This window comes from Rhagoletis pomonella, unplaced genomic scaffold (genome assembly GCF_013731165.1).
Source record: "Rhagoletis pomonella isolate Grant_MI unplaced genomic scaffold, Rhpom_1.0 Rhpom_scaffold_00006, whole genome shotgun sequence".
NCBI lineage: Eukaryota > Metazoa > Arthropoda > Insecta > Diptera > Tephritidae > Rhagoletis > Rhagoletis pomonella.
The window spans coordinates 41343549-41362440 of record NW_023458560.1 but is presented as its reverse complement, the minus strand read 5'-3'; positions in this window follow the sequence as shown (position 1 = coordinate 41362440).

The window sequence follows — 18892 nt, the reverse complement described above, 5'->3', positions numbered from 1 at the left end:
CGTGAGTAGGCTTAAAGTCACAAAAACAGCACCCTTTGCCAATGTCTAAACTGAACACGAGCGCATACATACATGTATGCACATTCCTCACAACTAGCCAGCAGTGAGCAATGCAATTGAATGGTAGACGCGCTATAAATACATACATACATGCATACGAGACGATAAATTACCCTTTACCACATTCGTCGTCATTTCAGCAACAAGTCAGATGATTTTCAGCAACAAGTCAGATGATTTTCAGCAACAAGTCAAATGGCTTTCAGCAACAAGTCAGATGATTTTCAGCAACAAGTCAAACGACTTCTGCAACAAATGATGACTCCCATGTTTTCGGAGCCGTTCAACTGCCACGTTTGCTGGTTTCGTGCACGATCATTCAGAGTACAGATTTGCCGAAGTCAATATCAGTATGAGCAGTTATAAGAATCGTTCACTTGTGGTGGCTGTATTTGCAAGACAGCACACAATGCGCTCGTGTTCAGTCATCCTCTAATTTCGTTTAGGTATCGATACTACTAAGCCAACGCCGCTGCTCAGTCATACAAAGCAGCGGTATTGAATGAGTATGAACAGTTGACGATCAACCAATGCCAATCCCTGATACCTACCCAACATTTTTCTAGAAACTAATTTTTTTTTTAATTTTTGTGTAAATTTTTTATGTAACACTAAAAATCGGACTCAACTAAATTCCAGTTTTTAACCACTGTGCACCGCCACCGCCGCCACAGACACTTGTGGCTTTGCGCGCACCACTGCCTCCCTCACTTCCAGCCAATTTCCGCGCGCGACGCAACACTTTTGGCTGCTAACCTGCAGCTGTGCAGTTGCATGCGCCACAGGACATCACAGCAGGTTGCCTCATTCGCCGGCAACACACCTCTCACCGGCAATCATATTTCGATCGATCGATTGCTCGCTCGAATGCAACTTTGTTACCGAAATCACAAACGCGTGTACATTTAGCGGTGCACAAAAATTACCAAAAAAAATTATGCACGTTTTTGCAACTTTTGCTGTGCAATCAGATATTCAGTTTAGTGTACATATGTATGTATGTATGTGCGTATAGCCAGCGCGTGCATATTTAATTAATCGCTTAATTTTAGTTTCTTTTCGCTTTGTTGCAATCGATTAGAAATTGAAAATGCATCCTTGTTTAGCTATTAACATGCGTAAGAACATGCATACAAACGTACAACTGCGGATGGGGATAAGGGGGGGAAGGTTCGCTTGAAATTTTTTATTTGTCGTATTATTTTCGATGCAGTTGCGGTTTCGTTCTATGAAAAATGTTTGTAAATCAGTTATAAAATATCTAAATATTTAACGGTATATTTATCGATTTTGTTGTCGATGGCTTATTTAGTTATCGAAATCGTAGTCGATAAGTTTATCGACAAAATTTCGATATGTTTATCGATAAAGTTTCGATATATTTTTGAAAAAAGTGTATAGATGCATTGATACATAAAAATTAACTTCAAAGTATTGCTATAATTATCGATTTATTTATCGTTATGCCATCCATCCGTGTTACGATATCGTTATCGATACAATATGATTTTATGTAACAGTGATCAGTTCTAATCGCATTTTAAATACATATTCGTAAAAGAGACTAACTTGAAGGAGTAAGCTAAAAACTTCCCTTTCTTATACACATTAAGAATCGGGAGAGAAGATATGTGGGAAAGGAAAAAACAAAGTTAAAATCGTAAAGAACGACCTAATTTTTTATTTTACAGTATCAGTTCGACTAATGTTCGGCTGTAGATAACCAATGTGGATACATTAGGGTTGTTAAAAAAAAATCAAAGAAGGCATTTTAATGCTCTCACCCCTATGAATGTTCTATTGTGGAATTAAAAAATATTCAGAAGTGGTTGCATGTGTGGTGTATTTTATATTGAAAAAAAAGACAATTTTACATAGAAATGGTATAGAATTCTTAAAAATTCATATTTTCGAACGGAAAATCAGTAAAAATACCTAATTGTTTATTTAACCATCTGTTATTATTAACTGTATAAAATACATACATGGAAAACTTTGAGCGCTATAAGCGACATCTAAATTTTTTTTTTTTTGTCAAAATAAAAGAAGGGTCAATTTTTTTCGATATAGAAAAGTCCTAGGGGTGAGAGTTTTAAAATTCGGACTTTACTTTTTCACATGCATTTTTGGGCCTCCCTAATGTGCAAACATAAGCCAGCCAATAGTTAAAACAGCGGTTTTTCGTTTAGTTAACTGACTACTCTGAAAACGGCCGTATGAGTTTGGGGCAGAAAAAAACGTCATGTATCCACAATAAAAGTTTCGAAAGCGCCTAATATCTGTTGCGAAAAAAGCGATGTCCAGGGTGTCGTAAGTGCCGGATGATTCCACTTCATCGTCTTTTAAACATCTGTAATAGTTGGGCTTAATGTTGCATTAAGCTTTTCTACACAGATCCCAATCGACTAAGTTTTCGTCCAACGCTCGGTGAGCTTACCAGGCGCCTATCTATGTACGTATTCAGCAAAATACTACATGATGTCAAGTAAGCCACCACACTCTCTTTATCCGGTGGCAGCTTGCCAGTTTAATCAACCAACCAACTTCGTGCAATATTTCTCTTACCTGGAACCCTTAAAATATTGTTGGCGAAGCAGTCTGATATGTTCGAGAGGAAGTCAATATTTTCTTTTACAATTTTTGCAGTTCCCTGAGTCCTGATTCTGTTAATATTGCTGTTATTATTAACCTTTGTTCTGTATGAGTCGGCCCGGCCCGGTCTCAATAATATAAAATTAGTGTAATTATGTATCTAACTAACCGAACTTTAGTTGTTCCCCACTCATGCTTGTATACATAAGTACATATATAAGTATCGACATACTTACCTAAGTGCACAAGCTTGTACTTCGCGCCGTCTACTTATAATTAGTATGTGGGAAATTTCAGTTGGCAACATCATTATCGCCCCGTACTGCAATAAATTGTTGCGAATTTACTCGTAGATCTTTTTTCGTTATTTTTATTGTTTTCCTTATTTTTCGTAGTTACATAACATTGTATTATTTCATTGCACTTCTGTGGATTTAGCAGGCACTTTTGTTATAGTTTCGAAATAAGGAAATTGTGTGCTAATTCTATTGTATTCGTTACGAAAGCTACAGTATTACTTGGTATGCATTAATAAAAAGAAAAACACCTCTGAAATTATTTTAAATCAACATTTTTTGTTATCCTCCAAAGATTTTGAGGTTTAAAATTGATTGAAATTCTGGAAGTTTTTGAGCTTTTAGCAGGAAATATCACAGTTTTTGGCTAGTAACAAATTAAAGAATCACGCGCTTCATGTGTTCCTTGATTGAAAATTAAAATTTTAATTTTGCCTTTTGTGACTATATTGTCTTTTTCAGCATGTTTTGCCTTTTTTTAATATTTATCTCTTCTTTTTCATTCTTTTATGTTTTACAACACTGGAATTCGTTCCATCAGCTGATTGCTTGTTTTTCTTCACCTTACGTAGTTCCTTTAGTTTACCTTTTCTTAATATCACACAAGATCGCTCAGGCTCAGTTCATTTGCTAAAAAATGGGACCATGGAACAGAAAATGCTGTTTCATATTATAATTAATTAATTAAAACAAAGCTTAGATTTAAATGTACCGTTGAGTTTAGTTTTTAAAAAACCTCGAAAACTTCAAAAAAATATGAAAAAGCCAAAAAAATTTCGTAAAATTTATAATACCTTGCAGGGAAATCCCAAAAAATAACAAAAAACATAATATTTGTATTAATGCCCAGAAAACAAATCAAAAAATATTTGGTATTCTATTGACTTTTATTATTATATAAAAACTCGAAGACAATACGAAAAAATTCAAAAATCACAAAAAAATTCAAAAAACAAAAAAAAGATCTATTCTGATAACTATCTTGAAGGCAGTTTTCGGTCTTTCGAAGGTCTAATTGAATGATCTGCTATCGTCGACTAAGATGTTTTTCTGTTTCTAAAAATCAAATTAACTAAAAAAAATTTCGACTTTTCTAAAACACTAAGGACTTAATTAAAAAAGAAGAAAAAATTAGTTAAAAAAATAATTAAATAAATTTCTAGAAATTTCTAACAATTTATTGTAATAATCAAAATTTTATCCATAAAATCTAAAAATTTAAAAAAATTATTAAAACAGAAAAAATATTACATTAAAAAAAATAAAATAAGTTTCTAAAAATTAAATCAAATTAAATAAAATTTATTCATAAAACAAAATCTAAAAATAAAACAAAAAAACATAAATTAAAAAAGGAAACCATAAATTTAAAAAAGAAAACTAAAATAAAATAAGTTTCTAAAAACTAAACTAAATTGAAAAACTAGGAAAAAATAAATAAAAAAGCAAAGCATCAAATAAGTTTTTGAAAATTAAATGAAAAAAATAATATATGTATATATATTTTTTTTAACAATTAAATTTAAAATTTCAAAAAAATTAAAATTACAATTAAAAAAAAAATACAGCTGTCAAAGGACTCGAACCTCGAATCTCTCGGATGGCACGCCACTGCTTTACTCACTCACTAGGCCATTGCTTTTCACCATGAAAGTTGGAAAGGAAACTTTTTCGTGCCAGATTAAACAAAATCTTTGAAACTAGCTTGCCTACTGTCGTTCAATTGCGGAGTTCGAAGACTCGAAAATGAATGTTTCAGCAAAAGCACGAAGCAAAATTAATTTCTTGTATTGAAACTATTTTGTATTTATAAGAAAAGTCAAGTCTTTTTAATAAATTTTTTTTATATAAATCAAGGACCGAGAAGGACTTCTAGTCTGCATGAAAACAAAATATAATGTCAAGAACATTCCCAAAAACACTAAATAAATAAGTAAAAGAACCAAATGGAAACATCAAGTATTGAGAGCAGTTTGAACGGGGACAAAATGAGAACAAAAGGTTCGGTAACGTTTCCGTAAAGAAGAAAATTTTAACAAAAAACTTGCGAACATTTTCAAGTGTAATAGAAAAATCTTTTCGGTGGAAACCATGATTGTTAATTCTAAGCCAGAGGAAAGCTGGATTATTTCAACTTCCAGATCGTTTATCATTAGGATGGACTATCCATTTATAGAACATTTCTTCAATTTCTGTGCAAGAAAAGTTCGTGTCTTAAGTCTTTCGTTCACTTAATTTGCACAATTATCTTTCAGTTCTTTTATGAATAATTTGAATCTTCCAAGAATTCAAACTATTGCAGCCCTACGAGAAAAATTTTGTTTTCGCTTCCATTAGTTCTGAGAAGATTTGTATCCTTTTCGTTCTCTGTCAGAAAATTCCTGAGACCTTAGTTCGCAAATGGTTCTTTGAGAGAAAGTTAATTAAACTCTTGTTCCCGTTTTGTTCTTTGCCAGAATGTTCCATAGACCTTTGTACCCATTTTGTTCTTTAAGAAATGTTACCCAAAGTATTGTTATCATTTAGTTCTCTTTGGGAACGTTTCACAGGGGTTTGTTCTTATATAATTCCAGTTCATAACTTTCTCGACCGTTTTTTTTCTCACTTCCGTTCTTCTGAAAACATTCCCGAAGGTCTTGTTCTCAATTACGGTTCAGGTTTTAAAGCATTCTAGGGAACACAAACCTACGAGAACGACATTTAGTTTTGATTTAGTTTGTTCTCGGTCCCTTTTATAAATGCACGGTTTGATTATACCAGGTGGAGTAATCAGAGCGAGAACAAATATTTTGACACTGCCTTATTTGAAAATTTGCTTTTAAAATTTGGTTTAAGGCAGCCGAATTTCAAAAAATAAAGCGAAAAGGCTATTTTATTACTTCACTTGCTTATTGCGCCTTGATATATGTAAATCTTATCTGCTTAGGCGCTTTCTTCGACTGACATTGTTGGGGAATTTTAATGGAACCTTCGAAAAGCGTTGAGATAAATATAACACTTCCTTTTATATTTCTTTAAAAAAAAGTAAGTGCGCCTGAACCACACTGGAGAAGTGAAACTTACGATACATATCTATTTTGTCTCATAACCAATATATGTACATACATACATCTACTTTTGCTTAAGGTTATATTTTTTGTATCCATTATTATCTTTATAATCTGTCGATAACAAAATCGATAGTAACATCCAACAAAATATCGATAACAAAATCAATAAAAATATCAATAACAAATTCGATAAAAATTTCGATAGCTAAATCGATAATAATATTGGTAGCAAAATCGACTAGAAAATCGATAGAAATATTGATAGACAAATCGATAACAAAAATCTAGAAAATCGATAAAATTATTGATAACGATATCGATAACAAAATCGAATACAAAATGGATAACAGTATCGACAACAAAATCGATAAAAATATCAATGTCAACTTCGATAAAAATAACGACAATAAAATCTACAACAATATCGATAACAATACCAATAACTATCCCTAAAAAGTATCGATAACAAAATCGTTAAAAATATCGATTACAAAACCGATAACAAAGTCGATAACAAAATCGATAATAATATCGATAGGTTCCGAAGATATCGATAGCAAAATCGATAACGATATCGATAAAAATTTCGATAAAAAAGCGATAAAAATATCGATTATTATATCGATAAGTCCCGAGAATCCCGAAAATCTCTAAAATCCCAAAAAATAGTTCACAGATTGAGTCTCGGCGTCTCCATCTATATCCTTTTCTCTATAATTACCTTTATCTTCATCTATCTTATCTATCTTCATCTTTACTTTTATCGGTATCCTCATCCTCATCCTCATCTTTTTCTTTATATTTATCTTTGTTTTTACTTTTATGTTTACCATTTTCTTCATCTACATATTCCCCTTCACCTTTGCCCTTATATAAGTAAAGTGTCTAAATTTACCTTGGTCTCAATTTTTGCCTTTATTTGTACGCATCCTTGTTATACCTTTCATGAGCATGAAATGGTATTATAACTTTGGTCCGATGTTTGTAAGTACCAGAATAAGAAGAGATAGACACATTAAAATGTATAATTAAATGATCACAACGTCGAGCTGAGTCGATTTAGCCATGTCCGTCTGTCCGTCTGTCTGTCTGTTTGTATGCAATCTAGTCTCTCAGTTTTCGCGATATCCGGATGAAATTTCGTAGGTGGGTGTATTTTTATAATGTATTAATCATTTGTCGGAACCGGAAGAATCGGACCACTATAACATATAGCTCCCATACAACTGATTGTTCAGATATGGGATTTTTCGCTATAACTTCTCCATTTATGCAGCTAGGAACATGAAATTTTGCAATACTTCCACCCATTATCATCAAAAGACTTACACTGAAAATTACAAAGATCGGGTCACTATAACCTAAATCTCCCATACAACTGATTGTTCAGATATAAGATTTTTCGTTATAACTGCTCTATTTATGTAGCTAGGAACTTGAAATTTTGCACTGCTGTCACTAATTATCAAGATATTACTTACAGTAAAAATGGCGAAGATCGCGTCGCTATAACCTATATCCTCCATACAACTGATTGTTCAGATATGGGATTTTTCGTTATAACTCCTCCATTTATGCAGCTAGAAACATGAAATTTTGCAATACTTCCACCCATTATCACCAAAAGACTTACACTGAAAATTACAAAGATCGGGTCGCTATAACCTATATCCTCAATACAACTGATTGTTCAGATATGGGATTTTTCGTTATAACTCCTCCATTTATGCAGTTAGGAACATGACATTTCGTACTATTACTACTCATTATAAACAGAATACTTACAGGGAAAATGACAAAGATCGGGTCACTATAACATACAGCTCCCATACAACTGATTATTCAGATATGAAATTGTTTGTTAAAACTCCTCAATTTATGCAGAAATGCATGAAATTTCGCAGTATTTTCATTAATTAACAAGAGAAATGAAAATTACAAAGATCGGGTCGCTTAACCTATTGGCTCCATACAACATTGTTGAGATATGAGGTTTTCAAATAAAACTCCTTCATTTTAACAGCAAAAACTGGGACACCTTCTGAGCTATTTACTTATCAACCATATAAAGTCCACTGAGGAAATCAGCCAATTCGGTGCTCCATGAGGTATGTAACCCATAGCTATAATTGTTCGGATTTGAGTTTTTTCTTAAAAAACCCCTTTATTTAGACGGCTAAAACAGTGAAATATTGTGAGCTACAGGTATAAGTTTTTTTACTTAACTCCTCCGTTTAAGATGGTTAAGGACCTATTATTTTGTACCTTGTCTAAGTTATGACAATCAATTCAAGAAGTCTAGGCTCGGGCGAAGTCGAACATTAAATACCGAAAACCACCGTTATGGTTTTACCCTTCTTTCAAACAACATCTATAGTATAATGAAATATACTTATGTATACAGTCATAAGTGGGTGGCACCACGACCATTTTCCAAATTCCATAATAATCTTTTTTTTTTTTTGAGAGATTATTGTTAGAATTAATTTTGAGTTAATAAGCGTATTTAGATTTCGAAATATCGTAGTTTCCATACTTCTGAAATATACCATTTTATACAAAAAGTGGGCGTAATTTTTGTCCGATTTCAAGCATTTTCAACGTCTTTCTTTTTTGTGTCAAGTACATTAATTATACCGAGTTTGATACAAATGGATTGAACAGTCACCTAGATACACATATGAGGTCACAAGTGGGCGGTATCGCGCCCATTTTCCAAAATTTTTTCTAAACGTATTTTTTGCTAAATAATTATTGAAAATGTTTTACTAAGGCCAACATCTTTGCCAAATTTTATAGAAATTAGTGGAGGGGTTACCGAAATATGCACATGTAACCATAAGTGGCCGGGCCTACGCGGTTTATGTATTTTACCAAACTACCATTACATGGAATGTAAGCGTGGTTATTGTCTAATTTTGCTCATTTTCAATACTACCGCTCCTTAGCTCAAAATAAATACACGTACCAATTTCGTTAAGATATCTCAATTATTACTATATTTATAGTGTGCAAAGACGAACGGGCTGACGGACGGACAGACAGTTACAGCTTCATTGATTTCTTTTATTATTTAGAGTCCGATAAATGTGCTAAAAGTATTTCTTTTCGCGTATACAGAAGTAAAGGGAAATTTGGAATTTTATGAAAAGTTTAGCAGTCGCTACCAATCTAGAGGCCAGATACTGAAACTGCGGAACGCACACATGTGTGATTCCCTGTTACGAAGAAGTAGCTTAGAATGTTTAAATTCAAAACAATAACATTTCTCAAAAAACGGAACAAAATTCTTAAACACTTTGTCATTTAACCCGGTTCTTTTTTTGTTGAAAACTCATTGAATTACAAACAACTGTTTGTCCGCAGACCGAAGGCGTGATAGGTCTTTGTTATTTCCAAAATCTGTAAGGAAAGAATAGTAATTACAGCTGGTACATGCACTGCTACCTGTTTGGTTCACTTTGTTCATACATATGTGCACACATATGTGACTACCATTGTTCAAGACAATAGATCAGGGGAGACATTTCCATACTCTCAATAACACACTTTATCTTACAGTTGTTAAGGACGTATCGTCCATTATGACGGTGATTCATTTAGGTAACCTCCGGGACTAGTAGCTATAGATGCTTTCCTTCCACACCAGACAATGCTACTCGTATTTCGCTAAACGGCGGTCCCCATTGTCTCTACCTACTCTCTTTAAGAGGTTATTTCAGAAATTTCTTTGTGAGAAAACACAGAATGGTCATTTTGAATTACTAAAATATAAGTATTCAGTTTAAATTTAGACTTCCAAGCGATATCTGGTTGATCTCTAAAATTAAATAATAAAAAAAAATATTCATTAAATTCGAAATTTAAATATATTTACTACAAGTATTTATAAAAAAAATGCCACGAGTATCTGCGCGATCACAAGAACAACGACGTCGTTAAACTGTCATTCGGAGCCGCCAGCACTATGAACGAAATTTATCGCAAAATAGGACAATAAGCGCCAGTCTTATGGCTAACCTTCGGTCTTCAAATACCCTGTTTCTTCAAATAGAACGGAAAAATGATGCAGCATTGCACAGAGTAAGAAGGCGTCTACCAATGCGTAGAGTTATGGAACAAACCCAGGACCCCATGGCGCACCGGTTAAGAAGGACTGTTCCACAATTAAGGGAAAATGAACGCGTTCGCGACTCGGAAGCACGTGTACTACGAGGACAAAATCCGTATTTGCGATGGGATGAACAAGCGCATAATACGGTGGCGCATCGGTCAAGAAGGACTGTCCCGCAATTAAGGAAAACTGAACGGGTTCGCGACTCGGAAGCACGTCTACTACGAAGACCAAATCCGGAGTTGAGACGGGACGAACAAGCCCAGAACACCATGGCGCACCGGTCAAGAAGGACTGTCGCGCAATTAAGGGAAACTGAACGGGTTCGCGACTCGGAAGCACGTCTACTACGAAGACAAAATCCGGAGTTGAGAAGGGACGAACAAGCCCAGAACACCATGGCGCACCGGTCAAGAAGGACTGTCGCGAAATTAAGGGAAACTGAACGGATTCGCGACGCGGAGGCACGTGCACTACGAAGGCAAAATCTGGAGTTGAGAAGGGACGAACAAGCCCAGAACACTATGTCGCACCGGTCAAGAAGGACTGTCCCGCAATTAAGGGAAACTGAACGGGTTCGCGACACGGAGGCACGTGCACTACGAAGGCAAAATCTGGAGTTGAGAACACATGAGCAAGCCCAGAACACTATTGGGCATAGGACCAGAAGGACTGTCCCAGTTTCAAGAGAAACGGAACGTATTCGTGATATACTTGCGAGAACCGAAAGACGCTTAAACCCTATTACAAGACGCCGGGAGCAACTAAGAAATACTTCCCAAAGGAGAATTACTCGGCAGCAAAATTTGAGACGAGAGGAACTCTTAGGCAAAACGCACTTGAACAAGTCCAGCTTCACAGATGTAATCCAGAAAATCGAAGAAGAGAAAACGAGAGGCAGCGTTGGACGATTGCAGCGAACCAAGAAAATCTGTCTCCAGAAGCACTAGAAGAAGCTCATAATACTCAGCACCAATTACAGTACTTGGCGCAATATGCGCAATATGAAGCCAAAATAAAAGAATGGCCTACTATGGTGTGCGTGTGTTGTGGTGGAACTTGGTTTCCCCACCAAACCAAAAAATTGAAAAAGTGTAACATTGCAACAAAGCACCCAAATCTCGACGTCAACACAATATTTTACTTGGAAAATGAATTTCCGAGCTTATCGGAAAAGTCCACATTTTGTCTGACATGTTACCGTCAAACAATGTCAGGGAAAATTAAAAATATATGTCTTGCGAATGGACTGCAGTTTGTAGACATACCAGATGCCTTGAAAAATTTAACATGCCTGGAAGAACGCCTCATTTCTCCAAGGATTACATTCATGAGAATTGTATCTCTTGGATACGAACGCCAATGTGCTATTAGAGGAGCAGTTGTAAATGTGCCTATATCAGTGGTCGAGACAGTGACCGCTCTTCCTCGCAGATTTGAAGACACGCACGTTGTCCAAGTTCTTCTGAAACGTCGCTTGGAGTATAATCATAGTTTTATAACGGAAACTATAAGGCCATCGAAAGTAATAGCAGCATTACAGTGCCTTATGACAACGGAACTATACCGCTTGCACAATATTCAGGCATCTGGAGGATGGTTGGCAGACGTTCGGAACCATGAATCAGTGCCTTTTATCGCCGATCCGGCAGATGTGCATATCGTCAGAGATTTGCAGACGCGCCATGAGGTAAATGTTGGAATTGAGTTAATCGGAGAAGATGAGATTATTCCAGGTGGTCAAAAAACACTTTTGGATAACGAGCTCATCGAAAACCTTCCATTAGAGCGAGTAGCAATAGCCCCTGGAGAGGGCCGAATTCCTATCGATATAACAAGAGATGACGATGCAGGGGAATTGTCTTTTCCAACAATTTTTTGTGGCAAAAAAAGGCGAACGACGCTTAACTACAGCAAAATAGTGAGGCCAAAAGTTCGCAGATATGACCGACGGTGTGCACGTGTTGATAATTTGCTCTGGAAATATAAATATTATGAGTTGCAGCGCGTTAAAGATGCAATTTCTATTTTGTAACGGACTTTCCTGAGTGCTGGGCGTAGCTCTCGGTTGTCCAGAGTCCTGTAAGGAGTAAACACCCTATCTCCTCGTGAAATTAGAACACACTCGCTTCTCGTTTATAGCCTCTTTATTTGCTGAACTCTCGCTATATCCACTCTCTAAAGTATAGGACTAGGTTTAAACCCTACAGCTAGCACCAGTCTCAGTGGTTAAAGCCCACTTCGAATATACAATAATAGTCTCGGAGGTTGATCCCTCTTCCACTACCCGTGTGACCCACGTTGCGACGCGTGCCACGTATGCCTAGCTAATGCCCAATGCTTGTTAGCACTGCTCCTTTTATACCATGTTTGTCCATCCGCAGACAGTTATCCTCATTACAATTGTTTGTGCTTTATACATTTTATGTAGGTATTGTATGTTGTAGGTATTTCTTATACTGTGCATACAAAGTAATAATTCAAAATATATTATTGGATACATACATACGTACTAGTTTAATCCGAATAGATGCAATTCAATAAGCTTATGTACATACATACGCATATATATAATAATTCAAAACATAAGTGTAGATATATATATATTTGTACATGTGTGTATACAATTTCAAATCAACAATTCAGGGTAAATAGTACAAAGGATATATATGTATGTGTATATAAAGTTGTTGTGGGGCCCAGGGCCACAGGATCCGGGGTCCTCACACTCCCTCCTTACTCCCGGCAGCAAGACTTACGGTCACCTTGCCAGTTTTGGTGATTCGCACTCTGTACGCCTGTCCGTTCACGATGCGTCTGAATGACTGCCGCTTCAGTTGCTGGTGGTTTACGTGCGACTCAATTTCCGTCACCAACTCTTCCGGCAACGCACCTACGTCCGGATGCACCTGCCACTCCGATGGCACTCTCGGCTCAGCCTCTTCTAGCCAACGCTCTATTTCCGCCACTAAGTCGGCATCTGCTGCCACACTAAAATCCGCTTCCGCCGGCGCCTCCTCCACAAAATCACTTCGTCCACCGCTCGCCAACGTACACGCCTCGATCGCGCCCTCACTAAGGCACAGCTGTTGCGGCGGTGGATGTGGCTCTTCCGATGCCATCGGGTCGTATAGCCTGATGCGCATGTCAATATGGCGCGCATACTCTACGTACCCGTTACCGAGGTGTCTGGCGTCTTGCGTAGCGATGGAGAATTCGCCCTGACTTTTGGCATACTCCTCTTCCTCGTCGGACGAGATGGTTATGGGTGTTGGTGCCCGCTCTACTTCGCCATCACATTCACCGTTTGGCCCGCTGTCGTCGGATCGTACGCTTACGTGCGATGATTCGTGCTCCATCTCCTCCTCTTCGCTCGTCAAATGTGGCGTATTGTTTGCCAAGTACTCTGCACCCCAATAGGCAGCCATCTCTGCATCTTCACTATTTTGGGGCAGTACGAACGGCTGCGTACTTTCGGGGCTTTCGATGTCCTCGACGCCGATTTCTTGTTGTTGCCTGCCACTGTTGCTACCGCCCTCGCTGGGGCTACTTGGCCGGCCAGCGTCGTCATGCTCGCCTCCGGTGCTGTTGTTGTCGCTCGAATTACTCGACCGGTCTCCACCGCTGCTGTCACTTCTACTGTAGCGTCGAATTTCGTGCTCTGTTAGGCGCTTTATACGTACGCGCAAAACGCCGCCCTCCACTTGCTCGGCTACAAAATTTGCCTGTTGCTGCTGCTGTTGCTCCATATTTTCGCGAACTTGTGCCTTGGCGCCCGCGGCACATCCTTTTTATTGCCGACAGTGGCCATTGCGCGACCAACTGTATTTTCCTAGTTTTCCGGCACTTTTCCAGCAAAATTTCGGTAATTTTGCTGCCGTTTCACTTTCACATTGCATATTTTGTTTTTATTTGTTTATTTGTCATCCTCGCACAGCTGTAGTTTGGTGTCGGGGTTGCTGACTATCCAAAAGGGAGTTTTGTAGCGTTGATGTGAACTGGAGTAGATTTCGGGTTGCCATTGCGGTATTACTCCTCTTCTTATTACGATTATTATTATTAGTAGAATTAGTATTATTTTGTTATTATAAATGTTTTAGCTATTATTAATATTTATAATTATAATTATTATCAATATTTTATAATTATATTACTATTGCTGTTGTTATTATTAATTTTAATATTATAATGATAATTATTATTATTTTTATTTTTTTTTTATAATTTTCTTTTGTGCTTCGTGCCATCTCCACTTTCATTGTTTTCCCTTGGAACCTTTATTTGTTCTTCTTCTTCTTCTTCTTCTTATTATTATTATTCTTCTTCTTCATCAGATTTAGGATTCTTCGGCTAGCTTCTCATCTTTCAGGGTCTCCGCTGTCATGGCAGTTGCTCCCCTGCTGGCAATTGCCGAGTTCACACACTTCAGTCTCTGCTGAAATTTACCTATTCGCCGCTGTGCGCCGAATTAGGCTCAGACGATGCCACGGGGGAATTTTCACCTGAGGCGTTGCTCTCATAAAATGGTTTGAGATCACTCACGTGCGCTGTTCTTCTTTTCCCTTTGTGCACCTTGTCGAGTTCGACGATCACAGGCGAAATAAAATTTAGTACGCGATGTGGTCCGCCGTATTTCGGTGCAAGCTTAGCCGCGAAATTGTCCACGGCTTTAGACAAGAAGTGTTCTTTCACCAAAACCCTGTCTCCCACGACCGGTTTCCACGATCTTCTTCGCAGATTGTAGTGTCTCGCTTGCTCTGTCGTTGCCTTTTGTTGGTTTCGTCGCACTAACTCAAACACCTCTTTCATTCTCACCGCTTTTACTTGCGGTGTTGTGGCATCTTCGCCGGTTCCTAACGTATTCCCGTCATACAATGCGTTCGGTAACCTTGGTTCTCGCCCTTGGACGACGAACGCCGGGCTGTAACCCGTTGCATCGCACACGCTAGTGTTGAGGGCCAAAGTCATTTCTGGCAACAGATCATCCCAGCTCTTCTGGTCTTTGCCTGCGAACTGCGCCAGTAGTCGCTTGATGTTACGGTTAGCTCTTTCCGTCGGATTTTGCTGCGGTGTGTACGGAGCAGTGAATTGGTGCCTTATTCCCATCTCCTCCAGGAATTGCTTAAATTTCGAGCTGGTAAACTGCGTTCCATTATCCGTGATCAAGATTTTTGGAATGCCGTATTTGCCGATAATCCGCTCTCTCACTGCTCGAATTACTCCCTCCGCTGTTGCCTTCCGCATTGGTACAATCTCGACCCATCTTGAGAAACGATCTAGTATTACCAGCGCCATAGTGTTTCCATGCTTGGATCGCGGAAGAGGTCCTACGAAATCAGCACACACCGTCGCCCAGGGTTCTTCCGCTAGCTGCGTCAGCATCTTTCCGGCTGGTTGCTGCTGGCTTGGTTTGTAAAGCTGGCAGGTCTGACATTGTCGCCCATACTTCCTCACGCCGCGGAACATGCCCGGCCAGTAATATCGCGCTTTCGCCCGCGCTATCGTTTTTCTGATCCCCATATGGCCTGCACTGGGAACATCGTGAATTTCCCTTAACACCCTCTGCCTTTGCTCTGTCGGTACACATAATTTCCATGGCAACACGTCTTCACCGTCGATTTGGCCTGATATTCGCCGGTACAGCTCACCATTTTCGATGACAAAGTCAGGAAACTTCTGTGGGGACCTCTCCACCTCCGCCATCTTGTCTTTCAGCCACTTGCACTCTACCGCTACTCCTCCCGCCGTCATCGAACCAAGCAATGTTTCTTGGGGCTGTCTTGACAGCGCGTCTGCTACCACATTCAGCTTACCTTTGCGATACTGCACATCGAAGGAGTACTGCTGCAGTTGCAGCGCCCACCTTGCAATCCGACCGGATGGACTCTCTATCTTACTCAGCCATTTTAGCGCTAAGTGGTCGGTGATGACGGTAAACGTATATCCTTCTAGGTAGGGTCTCAATTTTCTGATCGCCCACACCATGGCCAGGCACTCTTTCTCCGTTGGTGAATAATTAAGTTCGGCCTTGTTGAGCCGGCGACTCGCATATGCGATTATGCGTTCTTTTCCTTCAATCTCTTGGGTGAGAACAGCTCCCAGCCCGTAGTCGCTCGCGTCTGTTTGCAGAGTGAACTTCTGCGTAAAGTCGGGGCAAGCCAACACTGGTGCCTCGGTTAGCGCGTTCTTCAGCGCCTCGAACGCTGTCTGTTGCTCGTCGTTCCATTTCCACTTGTGACCCTTCTTTAGCATGGACGTCAGCGCATGCGCCACTTTGGAAAAGTCGGGGACAAATCTTCGGTACCATGAAGCTATCCCTAGGAACCTGCGTAACTCCCTTATATTTGTCGGTGGTGTCAGCTCTTTGATAGCCGCGACCTTCTCAGGATCGGTGTCAATGCCCTTCTCGCTGACGACGTGACCCAGATACTTCAACTGCTTCTTGAAAAACTCGCATTTTTCTGGGTTGATCCTAAGATTCGCCTGCCTAAGCCGTCGGAAGACCTCCGAAAGATGTTGGACGTGCTCTTGCAGGGTTGCACTGATGACAATAATGTCATCCAGGTAGGCAAACGCATACGGCTCTAGCTCTGGACCGATAACTTGGTCTAACGCACGCTGGAATGTCGCGGGGGCGGAGTGGAGCCCGAACGGCATTACTCGCCATTGAAAAAGGCCACGCCCTGGCACTGTAAAAGCAGTGTACTGCTTGCTCTGCTCTTCCATTGGGATTTGCCAGTAACCGTTTTTCAGGTCTAGGCTGCTAATGTAACGCGCGCTTCGTAGTCGATCAAGGATATGTTGGATCTTCGGTAGGGGGTACGCGTCGGGCACTGAACGCTCGTCTAGCTGTCGTTAGTCGACGCAGAGTCTCCATTTGCCGGTCTTCTTCTTCGCCAACACTATTGGGGCGCTGTGCGGGCTGTGTGAGGGTTCAATACACCCTTTCTCGATAAGGTCGTCGATTTCCGCGTTGATGATTTCCTGCATCTTCGGGTTCTTCGGGCAATACCTCTGCTTGATCGGCCGGTCATCCTTCATGACGATCCGGTGAGTGGCAATATTTGAAACTCCAGACATCTTCCCAAATTTGCGTAACTCTGACATTAAGAACTCCCTCGCTTCGTCGGTTGTCGTGGCTTCTGTAGATGTGGGGTTTGATTTGGGTTCATCGCATTTACCTGACCTTTCTGCACCCCCCTCGCGTATTGCCGTGAACGTTTCTACTCCTTGTGCGCAGCTCTCTTCTCGGAGTGTCACGTCTAAGTCTCCGCAACATAATCGGACCCCCGCTTTTGCCAGATAATCGGTTCCAAGCACCACGTCATCCATCAAACCAGGCAGTACCAAAAGATCGCTTTCATGCGCCTGATTCGCCAGCTCCACTTGCGCCATTATAGCCTTCAGCACCGTTCTGAATCTCCCATCTCCCATTACCACACGCGTGTTCACCTTCCTAACCTCTCCCACATCCAGTTTCTTAAACATGGCCTCGCTCAAGAAACTTCTTGTTGCACCTGTATCAACTGCAGCTACTACGTCGACCTCGTTTACTCTAATCGCCGCCATAATTCGGCCATCCGACTGCCTTAGGACACTTTTTAGTTTGGGCGAGGCTGTTCTACCTGACGCCCCACTCCTCGCCGCAAATGGGACCTCGACCCGTTTCCCGATGCACTACGGCAGCACTCTCGAGTCGGGACATTGCATCGACCACAGGTCCAACAAAACTCTCTCCGTGCAGCTCTGCACTCTCTCGCAAAATGGCCCTCTTCTCCGCAATGTCTACACGCAGTCCACGGATTAACGTACTCCGTCTGTGGTGTTGCCACACCGCTGTGTGGTTCAGGTCGGCGCTGTGTCCTCTCTGCTCTAGCCGTCTCGTCACTCCTAGGCAGTTCGCGCATGTACTGATATCTCTCCGTGACCCGCGGAGTGGTTCGCGCTGCGGCTCTCTGTGGCTCTCTCACCGGGGGGATATTTTCCATATCTTCCGCCAAACTCACTAGCCCTTCTAGGGTGGTGAACTCGGATCGTTTGACGTACCATTGGAACTCGCTTCTAGAGTTTCTGTAGATACGCGTCAGCTTCTGCTCTGAGGTGTAGTTCGCGTGTCGCATCAAACTCTGAAGGGCCAACACATAGTCTTTAAATTTCTCGTTCGGTTGTTGGACGCGACGACGGATCTCATCGTCTAAGGTTTCGTGGTAGCGAGAGTTTAAGAAGAACCTTAGAAAGTCTCGTTTGAAGTCCTCCCATTGTCGCCAATTCCGGTTATTACTGCGGAACCATGTCAACGCCTTCTCCTTAAGTAGTTCTGGCATCGCTCGCGGTAACAAGTCACGATTCACCTCGTATACTTCCGCCAATTCTTCTACACGTTCGATGAAGCTGAGCGGGTCTCGGCCGCCGTCGTATTTGAAACCCCACTTACGAACTCGGTCCATGATGGTTGCCAGCGATGTCGTAGGATACGTTGCGTATGGCTGTGGTGTCTCAAACGCGTCAACGGGCATTGGTGACTGCATGACACTGGCTCCCTGGCTTCCACTTGGTGTTGCTGCGGTAACATTCAGCGCAGGCTTCGAGTGTTTCGCTTCTAGCTCTTCGAACCGCGTTTGGTAGTCCTCGTTGTTACTCTCTTCTTGAATAAATGCAGAGAAGCGTCTTCGCGGCTCTTCGACTGTTCCGGTCTGTTCGAGACCGAACTCTGCCATATAGGTCAGCAGCTCCTCTCGGTTGAGGTAATGTATCCACTTTCTTTTCACCATTGTTTTTTT